The sequence below is a fragment of the Aptenodytes patagonicus genome, chromosome 7 (genome assembly GCF_965638725.1).
Source record: "Aptenodytes patagonicus chromosome 7, bAptPat1.pri.cur, whole genome shotgun sequence".
In the NCBI taxonomy this organism is placed as follows: Eukaryota; Metazoa; Chordata; class Aves; order Sphenisciformes; family Spheniscidae; genus Aptenodytes; species Aptenodytes patagonicus.
The window spans coordinates 42,885,095-42,899,617 of record NC_134955.1 but is presented as its reverse complement, the minus strand read 5'-3'; the positions used below and the strand labels follow the sequence as shown (position 1 = coordinate 42,899,617).

The window sequence follows — 14,523 nt, the reverse complement described above, 5'->3', positions numbered from 1 at the left end:
ATTACATTTCTTACAGGCTTCAAGGCTCATATTGTTAACACATTGCCTGTGCTTCATAATTAATGAAAGCCATATTGCTATAGGTATTTTTGTTTTAAATAGTAAGTGTAAACAAACCCAAGCAAATTGGCATTATTCACATTCTGATTTCCCATATCTGGCATCCACCGATTACTCAGCAATTTTAATTGCAGGGAAAAAGGCAATAAGTGAAACGTGCTGTTTTCCATCAGACTCTGTGCCTGGCCAGAAGAATGTTGAATAATATTTGGCATCATAACTTATTGAATAGACACTTTATTTATTGCAGCTGTGGTGACCAGTTTGATTCTGGGGCTCAGAGAACCAGATGATAAAAGGATAAAATCTGCTGTTTGCCACACTTGCCCCTAGGAACAGGACAAAGAACAGAGGGTACAGTAAGTTCAAAAGCACTTTGGGACCAATATGCTATTGTTTTCTTTTAATATGCTTCACCGAAAGAAAAACGCATTACAAATTCTGATAATGCTTCAAAACCTGCTACTTCTATGCAACTACATACTCTTATTTCCATTAGGAGGGGAACGCCTGCTTAACTATTTGGTGCTATGGCAAGTAAATGCAACAAGCATGGAGGAAATTCTGTATAAGGACTCTTGCATCTTCTACTGTGGGAGACAGGGAAGTGAAAAGTTTGCTTGGCTGCTGACAGCACGACAGAGTTACCAATCTATAGAACAACAGCAGTGGTAAAGAGAAATCAGTGAAAGGGCTAAAGAGGAGAAGGGAAACCTGCAAAATCTAGGAAAAATGCAGGCAAGTGAAGGGCAATAGGCACTGAAAAATGTCAGTAGGGAAAGTCTGAAGGAAGGTCGGAATGTCTTTATAAGCTTGTGGTAATAACAGTTATGTATATTTGCTTATGCCTTGCCTTGGTGCAATTTTTGCTGAGTAATGATGTAGCTGATTTGGAAATTCCGTTTCCTTTTAAAATTTCTCTTTCAAACATTTACAGCTTTCTCTCTGAGTTGCTTCTTACAGTGAGATTTGTTATGTTTGGCAGTAAACCCCAATATGTTTTTGAGAAATTAAAAAAAAACAACAAAAAATACTAGCAATTTTCCAAGGACATAGAAGATAAAAATTCCAAGTAAACCATGCGGGCCTTTTAGTGTGTACATAAATGAAATACAAGGCTTTCATACCTAGTCTAAAATAGTGGAAAATTAAACCACACAGGGTTACCAATGAAGAAACATTACCTGGAGACAAGACTAACTAGTTGGACTGTCCAGTTAGAGTAAAACATTAAGGTTTGAGAGGGCTATAAAACATGCTCTTTCAGAAACTATAATTAAAACTGCTGTTTATATAACTCAGAAATGAACAAAAGCAGCAAATAAACAAGCATCATCACCTTCCCAAACATCATCACCTTCCCGTTCCCCTTCCACCCCCAAGTACATTTTCCTTTAGGTTGATAAACAATCCCCTTCAGAGGTTCCTGATCAAATTTCTTTTTTGGAAGGATTCTTCACCAGTAAGGATAATCTTCCAGTTGAGTATTTTGTATTGTCCACATAAGGCTATGAATTTGTTCTTTTAATTTATTCTTACCAGAAAGTAGTTATTCACTGGTTGTTTTAATTTTAGTTATGGTTGACATGACACTTCCAGTCTAAAGCCCTGTTGTGAGTGACCAGTAACTTTCTAAAACAATTACATTATCAATTAAAATCTTCCGTGATTGGTTTAAGAGGTGAAATCTTGTGGAAAATTTTAAGTTTAATCAGTGGAAAACTGATTTTCAGGATGAGTTTGGAAATCAAGGTAAGTAATTATTGTTTTTTTCCTGTGGGTTTTGGGTGGTTTTTTGGGTGATGTTTTTTTGGGTTTTTTGGCTGTTGTTGAAATTATGTATACAACCCTCTCCTCCCCACCCCAGTACACCAAAAGGAGGGAATTCATATGTAGCCTAAACTCTGGAACCTCACACATATGAATTAAAACTCAGCTCTGAACTATATGAACACATGCTATTTCTCAGATAACAGAACTATCCCAATACTTGAGATACACATTTTTTTGGCATTTTGTAATTCCCCTCCCTATAATTTCCTCTATATTTTGAAATAAGAAATGGGAAAAATATAGCAAGCAGCTTTTCACAGATCTTTCATGCTCTGTTCACCTGCAAAAATATTTGTAAATAGGCAAATCGCTAATGTATATGGAAAATGGGAGAAGAAAAAGGAGGATGAAATAGAATAGTAGGAGAAAAGAAAAACAGGATGGAAAGGGTAAGTAAATATATGGAGAGGGATGAATGAGAATCCGCTATTTCTTCCTCACAGCTATAAGGCCCTCTTGTCCTGAGGATTATGAACTCCATCAACATCATACTCCACGAATCCTGAATACAAGCAATTGTGTCCCAGTTCTTGTACCTCAGAAATATGATCCCTGTATAAATCAACTATTTTTGTTTTTAAACCCAATTTCTGTCTTCAACTATTGTGAATACTTATAGTAACTCAAACTCGGGCACCGTAGAGTTTCAGATGGATCTCTCTGATTTCTTTTCTGTATGAATTCATCTATCTCACTGTTGTACTTAAGCATTTTTTTTGTCCCTGTTCTACTGGTATCAACTGCAAATCCAAAGAGGCTTTGAAGACCTCGAGCAGGTATTGATCAGTTTAAGTCTCAAAAACCTACATTCTGCAGAAGCTGAACTAACAGGCACAAGGCACAATCTAGAAAATAGTACACAGCACAGATACGCAATAAATCTACTGTAGTTTATTTTCAACTTAAAATCTTTAGTGATAATGAAGGACTAGTTTTGCAGTATTCTGGCAGAATAAAGTGGCAGCTTTATTAATTGCTAATCAAATATAGAAAAGCTACTTGCTTTACTTTCTAGCTTATTTTAAGTGTGCATTTTCAGATTGCCCTACATATGCTTTCTTGTTACTTAACACAGATATAAAAACTTAATCTCTATCACAAACACACCTCTGTGGACATGGATGTCTAGCAAATCCTGAGAAAGTCTACTGAGACATACATCATCCCAAATGTATGTAATAGAAATTGGGTGGGAGGCAATCATTCATTTACTCTTAGTGCCCCATCTTAGAAGTGGAATTCAGTTTCTTCTTTTTTTCAGAGGATGTAGCAAGTCAGAATCAGTGAAAAATTGAACATGGAAAAAAAATGTCAAGGAATGATACTCAGCAGTTTTCCACTACATGGTCCTCTTCTAAGCGACCATTTTTGCAGTAAAAACACAGTAAAGATGCTGGTGATGGTCTGGTTACACACTTGTACAGATCCTCTAACAGTCACTGTCCTACCAGGATGGAATGTGTTTACAATATTCCACTGTAAATTAAACTGAGATATTTCCAATAATCAAATGACAAAATGCTCTCATTTTCCTGAGCCTGGAGGATCCAATCTCTGAACAAGACTATGAAAAAACAGTAGTCTCTGGGGAAAAACAGAGAAAAAATTCTATACTACTGCCAAATATTCTGTTCTAGTGATCGATTAATAATGGTAAATATTTTCAAGGCCATTGTCAGAAAGCTCATTTTCTAAAAAGCAAGACCTAATAAATAAACTGAGGGAGCCTGGGGTACAGAATCTGTTCTTTAAGACAGGCTTTGCATGATAACATAGAATGTCCTTTACTATACAGATCACTATAAAACACGAAGGGGTAATCAGTGACAATACAAATCAATGAAAATACATTGTATTTCTTGTTAGACCTACATGTTAGAATGACCTTATTCTGAAGTGGAGAAAGACAAGACAAGGGATAATAGTTGTTACTGTGGGAGGAAGGAGACTGAAAGGTTATATTGTATACAAAGCGTCAAATGAGAGACTCAAAATTTACACCAATGTAAATTGGAGATGAGAACTCAGCGCTAGTGTTGCTCTGCTGTAAAAAAAAAAATTATATTGGAATGTACTAGAATAAATATCACTGAATTGGTGTTGAAAGGGAAGTATTTTCAGACACTGTTTCCTAGGGAGCACAAGTCTTGTTATGAACTATGTCACTGTAAGCAAACTATTCTGTGTTTTAAATATACAAATTATAAATACATTCAGTTGAGTCTGAATTATGAAAGTATCCTATCTTACATTATCCTTTCTGTACAGTGCTGTAGAAAAGCTATACCACTGCCACACTAGACTGTATTTACTATAGAATTACATATGAAATACAGACATAGTTCAGTTCCTCTGCCATTAGTTGAACTTAAGCTGGATAAAAACATTGTCTCTTAAATTAAAGCACAAATTCCAGTTTCCGCCAAACAAGGAGGTGGTCAGATGGCACTATGCAGAATGTAGACTTAGAAGGCTCACTTATATGTATATTTTATAGAAGTGCAAACTCAGCTGCACCATTCTAAAAGGATGCACATCCCAGCTTGGCACTCTTTATATCTTCGTAATTGGCGAATTTCTTGAGAGATAAAATTGCGAGTAATTCCTTACCAGAATTAAGTTGATCCCAGTAGTGTTTATGTGGTCATATCTGTGCCCTCAAGCATTTTTTGTTGTTTTCTGTCACAATATTCTGTCTGTTTCTCCACATTATAAAGTTGTGGAGAAGGCTTTATTACAGGACATGAAACAGACCCTGGCTCTGTCACAGATGCAGCTACTAAATAAAATGATGTTGAGGAGTACACGGCTCAAAATATCTTTCACGGAGATGTAGCTTACAGAAAGAGTTCTTTGGCAGGCAAGAGTTTGACCAAAGACCTATACAGACAGACTTGATCATCCACCACTCCATCCCCACAGCCAGCCAACAGATCTTCTGTTGCTGAAAATACTTAGGGTAGAAGCAGTACTTCTGAGAAGTAACCCCGGCATTTTAAATGGCATTGTATAACAGAATCATAGAATCATAGAATCATTTAGGTTGGAAAAGACCTTTAATATCATTAAGTCCACCACTTGGCACTGTTAGGCTTCTTAGACTTCAGGTGACTTCTTGGAAGTACTGCTTCTACCCTAAGTATAGGCATTTGTTTTTGTTCTTGAAGCAGGACGGTAACTCTTACCTTCTGTTGGCTTTTTTTCTTTTCTCTTTTTCCCCCCTCCCTCTGCATAATTAAAACAGGGACCTTGCTGCAGTTGACTTCTTTCTTAGTCTGTTACCCTTCCTGCTTTTGGCTCCCCTGCCTCTTCCATCATTCATCTTGCACACTCTTTGGGACTGAATCAGATCAAAAAATAATCCTATATCGTAAAATGTGTTTACTGAGAGCTGAACATTTGATAGTCCTATTACAAAGGACACGCTGTGTTTTGATCATGCAGGAAATTAATTCTGTTAATCAGGGCATGCTTGTTACCAGTTAAAATCTTAGCAAAGTGGTTTTATCATCATAAATCTCAGAAATGCTTTTGTATAGGTAATAACTTTATCACTGTTTTTCAGTGTACTAAAACCATGACAACAATGCGAAACCTCCACACAGAATGAGCAAAATTACAAGGCAACAACATTCTTACTTATCAAGGTACTTAAACGCATCGTAGAGTTTAAGTAACAGCAGTAACAGCACAGTGAAATTTAAGCCTGTCCACAGGAGCCATAAAATGAAATTTTAGATAGAGTAGGGCTGTGTTACAGCAAGACAGAACTTCAGGCAGTTCCTAGAGCCATCAGAAATAACAGAGGGAAAAAAAAAGCCAGTAAATAACAGCAATACCTTTTTGCTGGGTTTCCCCTGGCTTTCAGAAATACATAGGTTTTTTGCTGTTTTGTTATAAAGAATAGGAACATGACCTGTGACTTCAGGACTGTGGAGTGCAAATGCAATCAGTAGCATGGCCTCAGCAGCATTGTCTGACCAAATCCATGGAGATGTCCTGATCATGCTGTTAATTTAAAATCTGGACCTCTGGTGTCTAATTCCTGACTGTCTCCCTGACTTTAGTTCTGTTCAGTGTAACATTAAATACAACACAAGAGTGTGGCATGCCCTGTGCATCAAACAGGTCTCAGCTATGTACCCAGAGAAGTTCCCTATATAAATACCAAAAAGCATTGAAGAAAAGTATGAAAGGATTAACCTCTCCAGAGACTTCCAAGACTGTGAATAGTTTCTGACAATAACATCCCAAAATTGCGAGGTGAAAAAAAGTCCTTGTAAGAATGGGAATTGAACAATATCTTGTTGCTTGATACTTGAACAGTATCTTTTGCTACTTTTCTTGTCTTGCAGGTCTGCATCTCCAGCCTGCAGAACAAGAGAGTGACAGGCAGGACGCAAAAGAAGGGTTTGTAATAATCGGGGGCCAGATGGAGAACCGGCTTGCTCTGACAACAGAAAGTGCTGGGATGACAGAGTAGTGCTTGCTAAAACAAGGCAGAGTATACAAATTAACAAGGATGTAGATCCAGCCGAACCCATCAACATAATGGTTAGAGTGCATTTCATCAAAACTGCCACATACCTTCCAGCTCCTTTAGTGACACCTCTTCGCGTGCCACAAGAACTGTAAGCCCAAACAGTCTCATTCTTACAAACCCAGAATAATTTGTCTTATTAAAGTAGAAATTCATCAACACAACCTTTTGTCTTGGTTTCTTTCCTGTCCAGCAGAGAAAACAATTTGTTATAGGAGGTCAGAACACAGACATGTTCTACTTAAACACAAGGTTGAATACCTTTCCCAGGCCAGCCTCAAGATCCCCAAGTAGTCAGGAAAAGGAAAGACTAGTCAGACTCAGAAAATCTTTCCTCAATGTGCTAAAATTGTAAACTTAATCTTACTTAATTAAAACCTCCACTATTTGCTCAGTTCTGATTGTTCCTACCATTCCCTCTGTTTGCACTTTTAGTGCAATGAAGTGGCTTAAAAAGAGATTGTTAAAGAGTCTGCCTATCATCCAAAGCACTGATATTTCCAAAAGTCTTGCTCCTCTAAAAGGCTTGTGTACCAAACCACATGGACAGGCGATGTACCTAACTCGATCTGTAGGGCTGGGCATTCAAAATGGCCATGCCCTTAAGGTTAAAGGTACCAATGTTCAGAATTCAGGACAGCACACATGTGCGAGAGAAATTCCAGAGTGATGGTGCACATTCCTCCGCCCCCATCTCTGCAGCAGATTGACACGTACATTTCTATTTAAAAATAATGAGAGAAGGTAGGTCTTACAAAACCAATACCTCCTAGGGAAAACTACCCAACGCATCCCAGGAAGGCATGACTGAGCTAATATAAAAATGTTGCGGCCTTTTCCTTGGAAATTTTGCTCAGAGATCTACTTTGTGCATATTTTGGAGAAATCTCTTTTCTCATCATTGGGAGCTGTACTGCCTTACAGTGAAGTGAAACCTGATGACTTACTTGTAGAAAGTGGCTTCCAAGTTATCTGCATTTGTTATACTAAAAAAATCTCATTTGGAAGTAAATATAAGGTAATTATTTACTTCTTTAAACTTGCAATGTATGAATCTGAAGTTACTTTGGTAATACACATTGACTTTTAATTAATTTTACCATACTGTAATAGTATTCCTCGTTTATGTTTTGATATCTTTTCACGAACAAAGATTTTTGTATAATTCTGTTATTTATGCTGAAAGGAACTTGCATAAACAACTTGATTTTTTTCCGAGTAGCTCCATTTTAAACTTTTACATGCTTAAGAAATGTTTCCTATTTATTAACCTAATCACTACAAATATATATATATGTTTAACAACTAGTTCCACAATTTCCTATACATACCAACTAACAAAATTGAAGAAGTTTTGAGCTAAAGTCTCCTTTTGATTCAATATTTTGAGTCAAATATTTTGAGAGGTTCAGTAGTGTCAAACATTTGCAAGTCCAAACTCCTGCACTGAGTGTACCTCAAAGACTATCACTGAATGCTTATTTGACTTGTTCTGAAATTGAAGGAGATCCTTTCCATGCCTAGATAGTCTATTTGATGTTATATCACCCCTAGAGATGGGAAAGTTTTCTTACTATACAATGTAAATGTTTTTTGGGTTTTTTTGGTTTTTGTTTTTTAAATTACGATCAGTTTTTCTCCACTTACAGGGAGAAATTATAATTTTTTTCCAACAACTTTTTAGATATTATTAGATATTAATGATATAAAATTGTGCAGATATGAACACAGGAGTCTGTCTCCACTTCAAGATTAAGTAAGAACAGGCAGACTATGAAGGAGGATAAAAACTACGTGTTACTTAATTAATTTATTTAATAACAGCAGGGAAATGCATGCTAAGTATTTTTCTCTGTACATTATTTTTCCTATCCATATATATGTGGGGTATATAAATACATGGTTTTTGAGGAAAATCAGAAACAGAAAATTCAAAAAAGAATTTCGAGAAAATTTTAAAAAATATTATTAGCAAATATATTAGTAATTATTGTAGCAACAGCAAAACATATAGCTTAATATGTTGATTTGTACAACTGCCTTGCCATGTATAAAAAGCAGGCACAAGACTGCTGCTCCTTTGAGTTTATTTATGATCCTCAGATGAGGAGCCTCTTGAAGCACCTGACACCTACTGAGGTAGAGGGAACTGTAAAAAGATAACTGTTTTAAACATAAAATATTTGTATTGCTGAGAGGTCAGCTTTGCCGCTGCTGACTTCATTGCAATTTGCATACTATTAAAGCATTACCCATAATGTTTGTAAAATTAAATTTTAAAGCTATGCTGTTAAAGATGTTTGCTGAATTGTAAGCACCTAGGACATTTGGGAAATTTGTTAACACTTTGATAGTTACACTATTTCTGCCTCACTTCGCTTTTTATTTACCCCCCCCCAACACACACTTACTATTCTCTTCTTCTATTTTATGACAATGAATCTCATTTTAGTGCAAGCTGAGATACTTAAAAAAACCCAAGTATACTGCAACAGTACAGTAATGGAGATAACTTCCCCTTTTATTCTCAATATATTTAAGTTTGTTAAAAATGTCACTAACTTATTTATTTACTTTTTGCCAGGGGCTGAGATCCAATTATACTCCTATAGACTAGAGGTGATGGTTATGATTTTCTACTTCACTCTAATACAGGCTTTCTCATTAAATCTCACAGCTCGGTAATCACAGTCATCACATTTGTGTTTCAGTGCTGCATTCATGCTCACATTCTCTTCCCCTGGATTTCCATCCTCCTTCCCCCACCCCCTCCCCCAAGATCTTTATTTACTCCCTGGCAGAAACTGCAAAATTAAAGATGTATAATGTGCAGATACAATCTTTGCTTCCTTTGCTCTGCCAGACTAGCACTTCACTCTAAAATACACTTACTTTGGGAAGTACTGATATTACCTCAGTTACCATAGTACGTGAACTACCGTTCCCCTTTGAAGTACTATAGAAAAGTTGTCCTCAGATGATAATGGAAAGGATGGAATAAAGCAGGAACAACAAGAATTACTTTACATACTAATAACAACAATTTAAGTATCAAAACAGTACAGAACAAGCATGCCTTTATACTATTCTTTAAAAAATTTAGCTTCCTAGGGTTCTAATAGTCTTTTCCTATGGTTCAGGAATGCACAGTAGCACTCAACCCAGTGCCTGTATCCTTATTTCAAAGAGAATCATTCAAACCGACATCCACCCTGTCAAGAATCTTGACTTTGAGCTGCTAATGCAGAATAAAAATCAATATAAATTTTGATCATTTGATGAATATTTACTTCTTTCTTTGGAGCCTGGGGATTTAGAATTGAAAACTGCTGAATCAAGTCATTTTATTTTTTTGTGTTTGTGCCAACACCAATTTACTACCCTCCTGAAAGTTCCTGAACAAGATGTCTCATGTGGCATACATGTTGGTTTTTCCTGTCAATCATAACTGTGTGCCAGTAGGGAACCATAAACATTTTCCTTTCATACTCTTAGTCCTCCAAAAAGGAATATTTTGATTACTTCCCTGGAAAAGGTAAGCTTGTCTTATTCAGAAATACTGTAGAATGCCTATGTCTATTTTTCTAGGATGGCTGCTGTGCCTAAATTGATACTATCTATTAAAGATTTTCTTTTCAGTATGAGTTGCTGAACAAAGAAACAGTTTACAGTCACTGCAAACAAAGCTTAGTAACACAATACAGATAAAGATCTATATTGACATTATCACTTCCCCTATATATTTTCTGAAAAACTGCATGAAAATTCTAACCAGTATAATTTGCACTAAATGTTTGTGAAAATGAAGATAGCAGGACATAAATAGAACCCACAAGCGAGCAATTAAGATGCAACTCTAGTTTGCATTTAATCTTAAAAAGAAATGTACCTTCAATCTTAATAAAATGAGCTTCTAAAAAATGTATATGTAAAGCTCCTATGTTTCCATAGTGATCGGGGGGGGGGGGGGGGGGGGCAGAGGGAAAAGGAAAAACGATGCTTCTAAATTTGAAAAAGACCTAGATTAGTTTAACAAGAACTGTAAATGCAAGCAATTTTCATCTTGCAAAATTTTTTTATATATGACTCAGTGGCAGACGGGCTTTATCTTAAGGAGCAATTTTGTTGGTCTCTTATAAATTAAATAAAAGTGGCAGCAGCTGTCTTTCAGAAGGCTGATATAGGCTTGTATAGTCATATGATACTATGTAGACAGATGTTTTAAATAAAATAAAATATTTAGATTGCTAGATACCTTGCTAGATACAAAGGCAATTATAGGATGTCTTTGTTAAATTAAATTTCTCATTCTTCTGAGAAGAAAAAAAGGGAATTGTCCTGGAAACTGTACCAACAGGAAATGATCCTATATCTAAAACAGCTGGAGACTGTAACTAATATAAATTTACTTGAAAATAAAAATGCTGTATGCCTCTAGAGACATGCAGCAACATGCAGTAAAAACAGATGTGATATAAAATTATTTTTAAAAACCTCAGTTTATATATACATATAAAATATTAAGATATGATCCACTTGTGTAGAGAGACTGTTCAAGGCTAAGACGAAGTAACGACAATTAAAGCCCTAAAATGTAACAGAAGTGAGACCTCTTTTCTAACAATAAAAACCTCCCCCCCCCCCAAATGCTGCCTTTTCAGAAACAAGTTACACATCTTTGACAAGGATTCTAATGTGATAACACTTTATTGCATTACCAAGACAAAATTTAGTAGAAACCTTTTATCTCAGAACTTTAAGGTAGATTTTGATTCACATCTATGTTATGTGTGTCAAAGCTCCAAAAATAACTTTAAAAGAAAAGCCAATATCCAGCACTCAAATTCTTTAGATACTGTATTCAGGAATGCTTTCCACCGTGTAAAAGGGAATTTTGCCAGAGTAAAGACTGCACAATTGGGTCTTATGTGAACCCTTTAGAAAATATACCACACATTCTAGCCCGTGACTGTCTAATGGGACTCAACCCTTTTGCTCCTTCCATTTTTGTTGAAAACGCCACAGTGTAACAGACTGTATTCTATGTACTTCTGTGTACTTGTAGTTGTTTTACTCTTCCCCAAGACCTCTGTTACAAACTTGTCATGACTCCAGGCCCAAACCTGCACCTCTGATTTGGCTAAAGCACCTAAAGTCTTGACTTACTCATAAAGCAAACATTCCAGGAGGAGTACATATGCCAAAACGTAAGAGTAAGAACTGTACAGGTGTGCCTTTCAAATCACCATTGATAAAAATCCATCCAAATTTGCATGGCCGCCTTCTTCCTTGCTCCCTAATAAAATGATACTGTAGAATCACTTGTTCAGGATGCTTTTTATATAATATTATTTTGTAATTTGAACAATGAATTAAACTTTTTCTCTCTCTCATACCTAACAAAAACACCCCAGCTAAATAAAACCAAACCAAGCATACCCAAGATACTGAAAGTGCTATATTACAGTCCCTATACAGCAAGAGAAGTAAATGGTGTTAAAGATTCCTTTCAGAAAGCTTCAGGTTGGATTACTTTCATTTTTTCCAATAGCCTTAATTGGCTAAGTGCCTTTGGGCCAACTAATACCCAGAGAGACCTAAACTCAGTAATCTTGTAAATACAATGATTTCAATAGATTTTCATCAGACGTGACCATTACACAAGATACTGCCTGTTTGGTGCTGTATTATTCCTCATTTAGAATGTAGTTAAAATTGCCAAATTAATACAAGATCTATTGCTACAGTATTCTGTGCTATCAAGAGTCCAACAAACAGGAGACATTTGGCTATTTTTACTTAAGTTTAGACAGATATTTAAATGGATATGAACAAATGTTTTAGTTTCACAAGGAAAAGGAGCCAGGTCCAAAGCAGACTGAGAACAGCAAAATCACCTCTCTCAAGATGTAGATGTTCAAAGATGACACGTGTGTAACAAAGGTTCATGTGACTGTACAATTGCATAATGTAATCTTTTTCCTTCAAACAATATTAGGAAGTATAACTGAGATGACAATAAGTTATCACAGTATAATATGCATACCTGCTGCGTCTTCTTAGTTTAACAACTGACCCATGAAAATGTGACTTTTCTGCAGCTAAAATAAGGTGCATATTGACTCAACGAATCTGAACTTCAATTACTACAAAAAAATCTGCCAAGGGAAATCTTTAATTAAAAGATGCACATTTCCAGTAACCATAAATAAGACAATACTTTGTCGCCATAGAGTACATGTAAAAAAACATCATACTGTTAAAGAAGTTGAGTATTATTATGTGGGGATTCTGGGCACTCAGATTATGATAGATCTTAATCTGTTTCCAGAGACAAAAAAAGTGTGAGTTCTAAACCATCTAATGACCTTACAACATGACATGGGACGCAGGCTCCTTAAAAGTGAAAATAGCAACAAAAATCATTACACACTGATTAATCCAGATGCCAGAGAGGTCACATACTGATAACTCATATGTCAAGGGTCGTTACAATATTTTAAAACAAATAGTTTAAATGCAGTTTGGTAATAGGCTTTTATTCTAATCTCACAAATTCCTTAAACAGATTGATTGATGCTGCGAAGATTTTTTGCTTTTGTCATAGCATTAATTAAAATGGAAGCGTTAAGCCTGAGTGTTACAATAGAATATTACAGCTTTTATTAATAGGCACAGGCAATCTATTATATAGATAGTCGGCACCCAGTGTAGTGGGATGGTCTAAGGCCTAAGCATATTTTTAGCAGGAAAATATATAGGTAAAGGTGAGAGATCCTGATAATATAGCCACAGGCTAACCTTGTGCTCCAGGTTCTTTTTGCTGAGCATCGTTGAAAACTGACTCTCTAGCAGTCTGTTTCCACAGAGGCCACATATGAATTACGCTTGGAGATAGTTTTGCATTACATGTACGAACAAAATTTGGATCCTACCACAGAACCCTACACCCATTCTTCAACTGTGTCCAAACCAACAAAAGTTAGCATGCTTTTTTTGGATCTTGGTTTCATTATAACTGAACCATCAATGTCTTATTGGAGTAGGCTCAGATTAAAGTTCAAGTCTTGGAGCTATCAGGAATAATTACCATAGAAAGTTGCATGGTAGCAGGACATTACGGTCTTGTTTATGGAGCTTAGGTAGAATTTCCAATCAGCATGATTGCATCTATTTCTAGTGCTTTGTTAATCGCTTCCTGAAGCTGCTCATTAAAAGCTCCTATGTCAACATGAAATGCTGTGGTGGTTGAAACAGAGATTGGGAATACAATCACATCTCTTGGGTTGGCTGAGAAGTACACTGCAACATTGCGCACTTTATCACAAATGCTGCTTTCCCGTTTGATAAAATGCCTTACCATGTCATGGAACAGTGGTCATTTATTTCAGAGGAACAAGCTGAAACTTCAGCATTAAATGCTGGATGTGAGCAAACATCATTCTGTTTTCGTCTCCCTCAACAATGGAATTGCAGTGAGACCCAAGTACAGCAATTTAACATCTCTCTTAACAACAGCCACAGAAGTGATGACAGCCCTAGACAATAATCACTTGCCAATACCATAGTACTTACCTACCAACTGTGAAAGCTCTCATAGCCGTAGTCAATAATTGAACCGACCAATTCCACTGTGCTGCATGTGATTGGTGATATTATCCCTTTAAGTGTGTTATTTAAGTTTGCAATGCAGTTAATTGAAACCCTACTAGATGCAAATCAAAAGTTTCAGCCTTAATTGAGATATTTTGAAAATTGAACCCATTGCTTCAGGCAGGTGCTACATGAGATTCCATTAATATAGGTAATTAACATTAGCCTCTGCTTTAATTAACATGCACACTTTAATTAGTAAAGCATTATCCAACATTAAAAAATCTGATCTTCATGCATCACAAAAACTGCAAAGTTATGACTATGTTATTTTTTTCCAAGACTGTAAATCATACAACATATCAATTTTTTTTCTTTAAATGCATCAAGATATTTTAATAAGAGAAATATACATATAAAATGTACATCCTTGTTTAACTGAACATTTAAAATGGTAGGAAAGTTTTCTTAAGAATACCTAAAATACGAAGAAAGCT

The 14,523-nt window shown here is 36.0% G+C and overlaps 1 protein-coding gene across 4 annotated transcripts in view; it reads right to left on the bottom strand.

The window, feature by feature from the left end:
• The window catches only part of AKAP6 (A-kinase anchoring protein 6), a 293,258-nt gene that overhangs the window by 91,318 nt on the left and 187,417 nt on the right, over window positions 1–14,523 (bottom strand). The window lies entirely within an intron of this gene.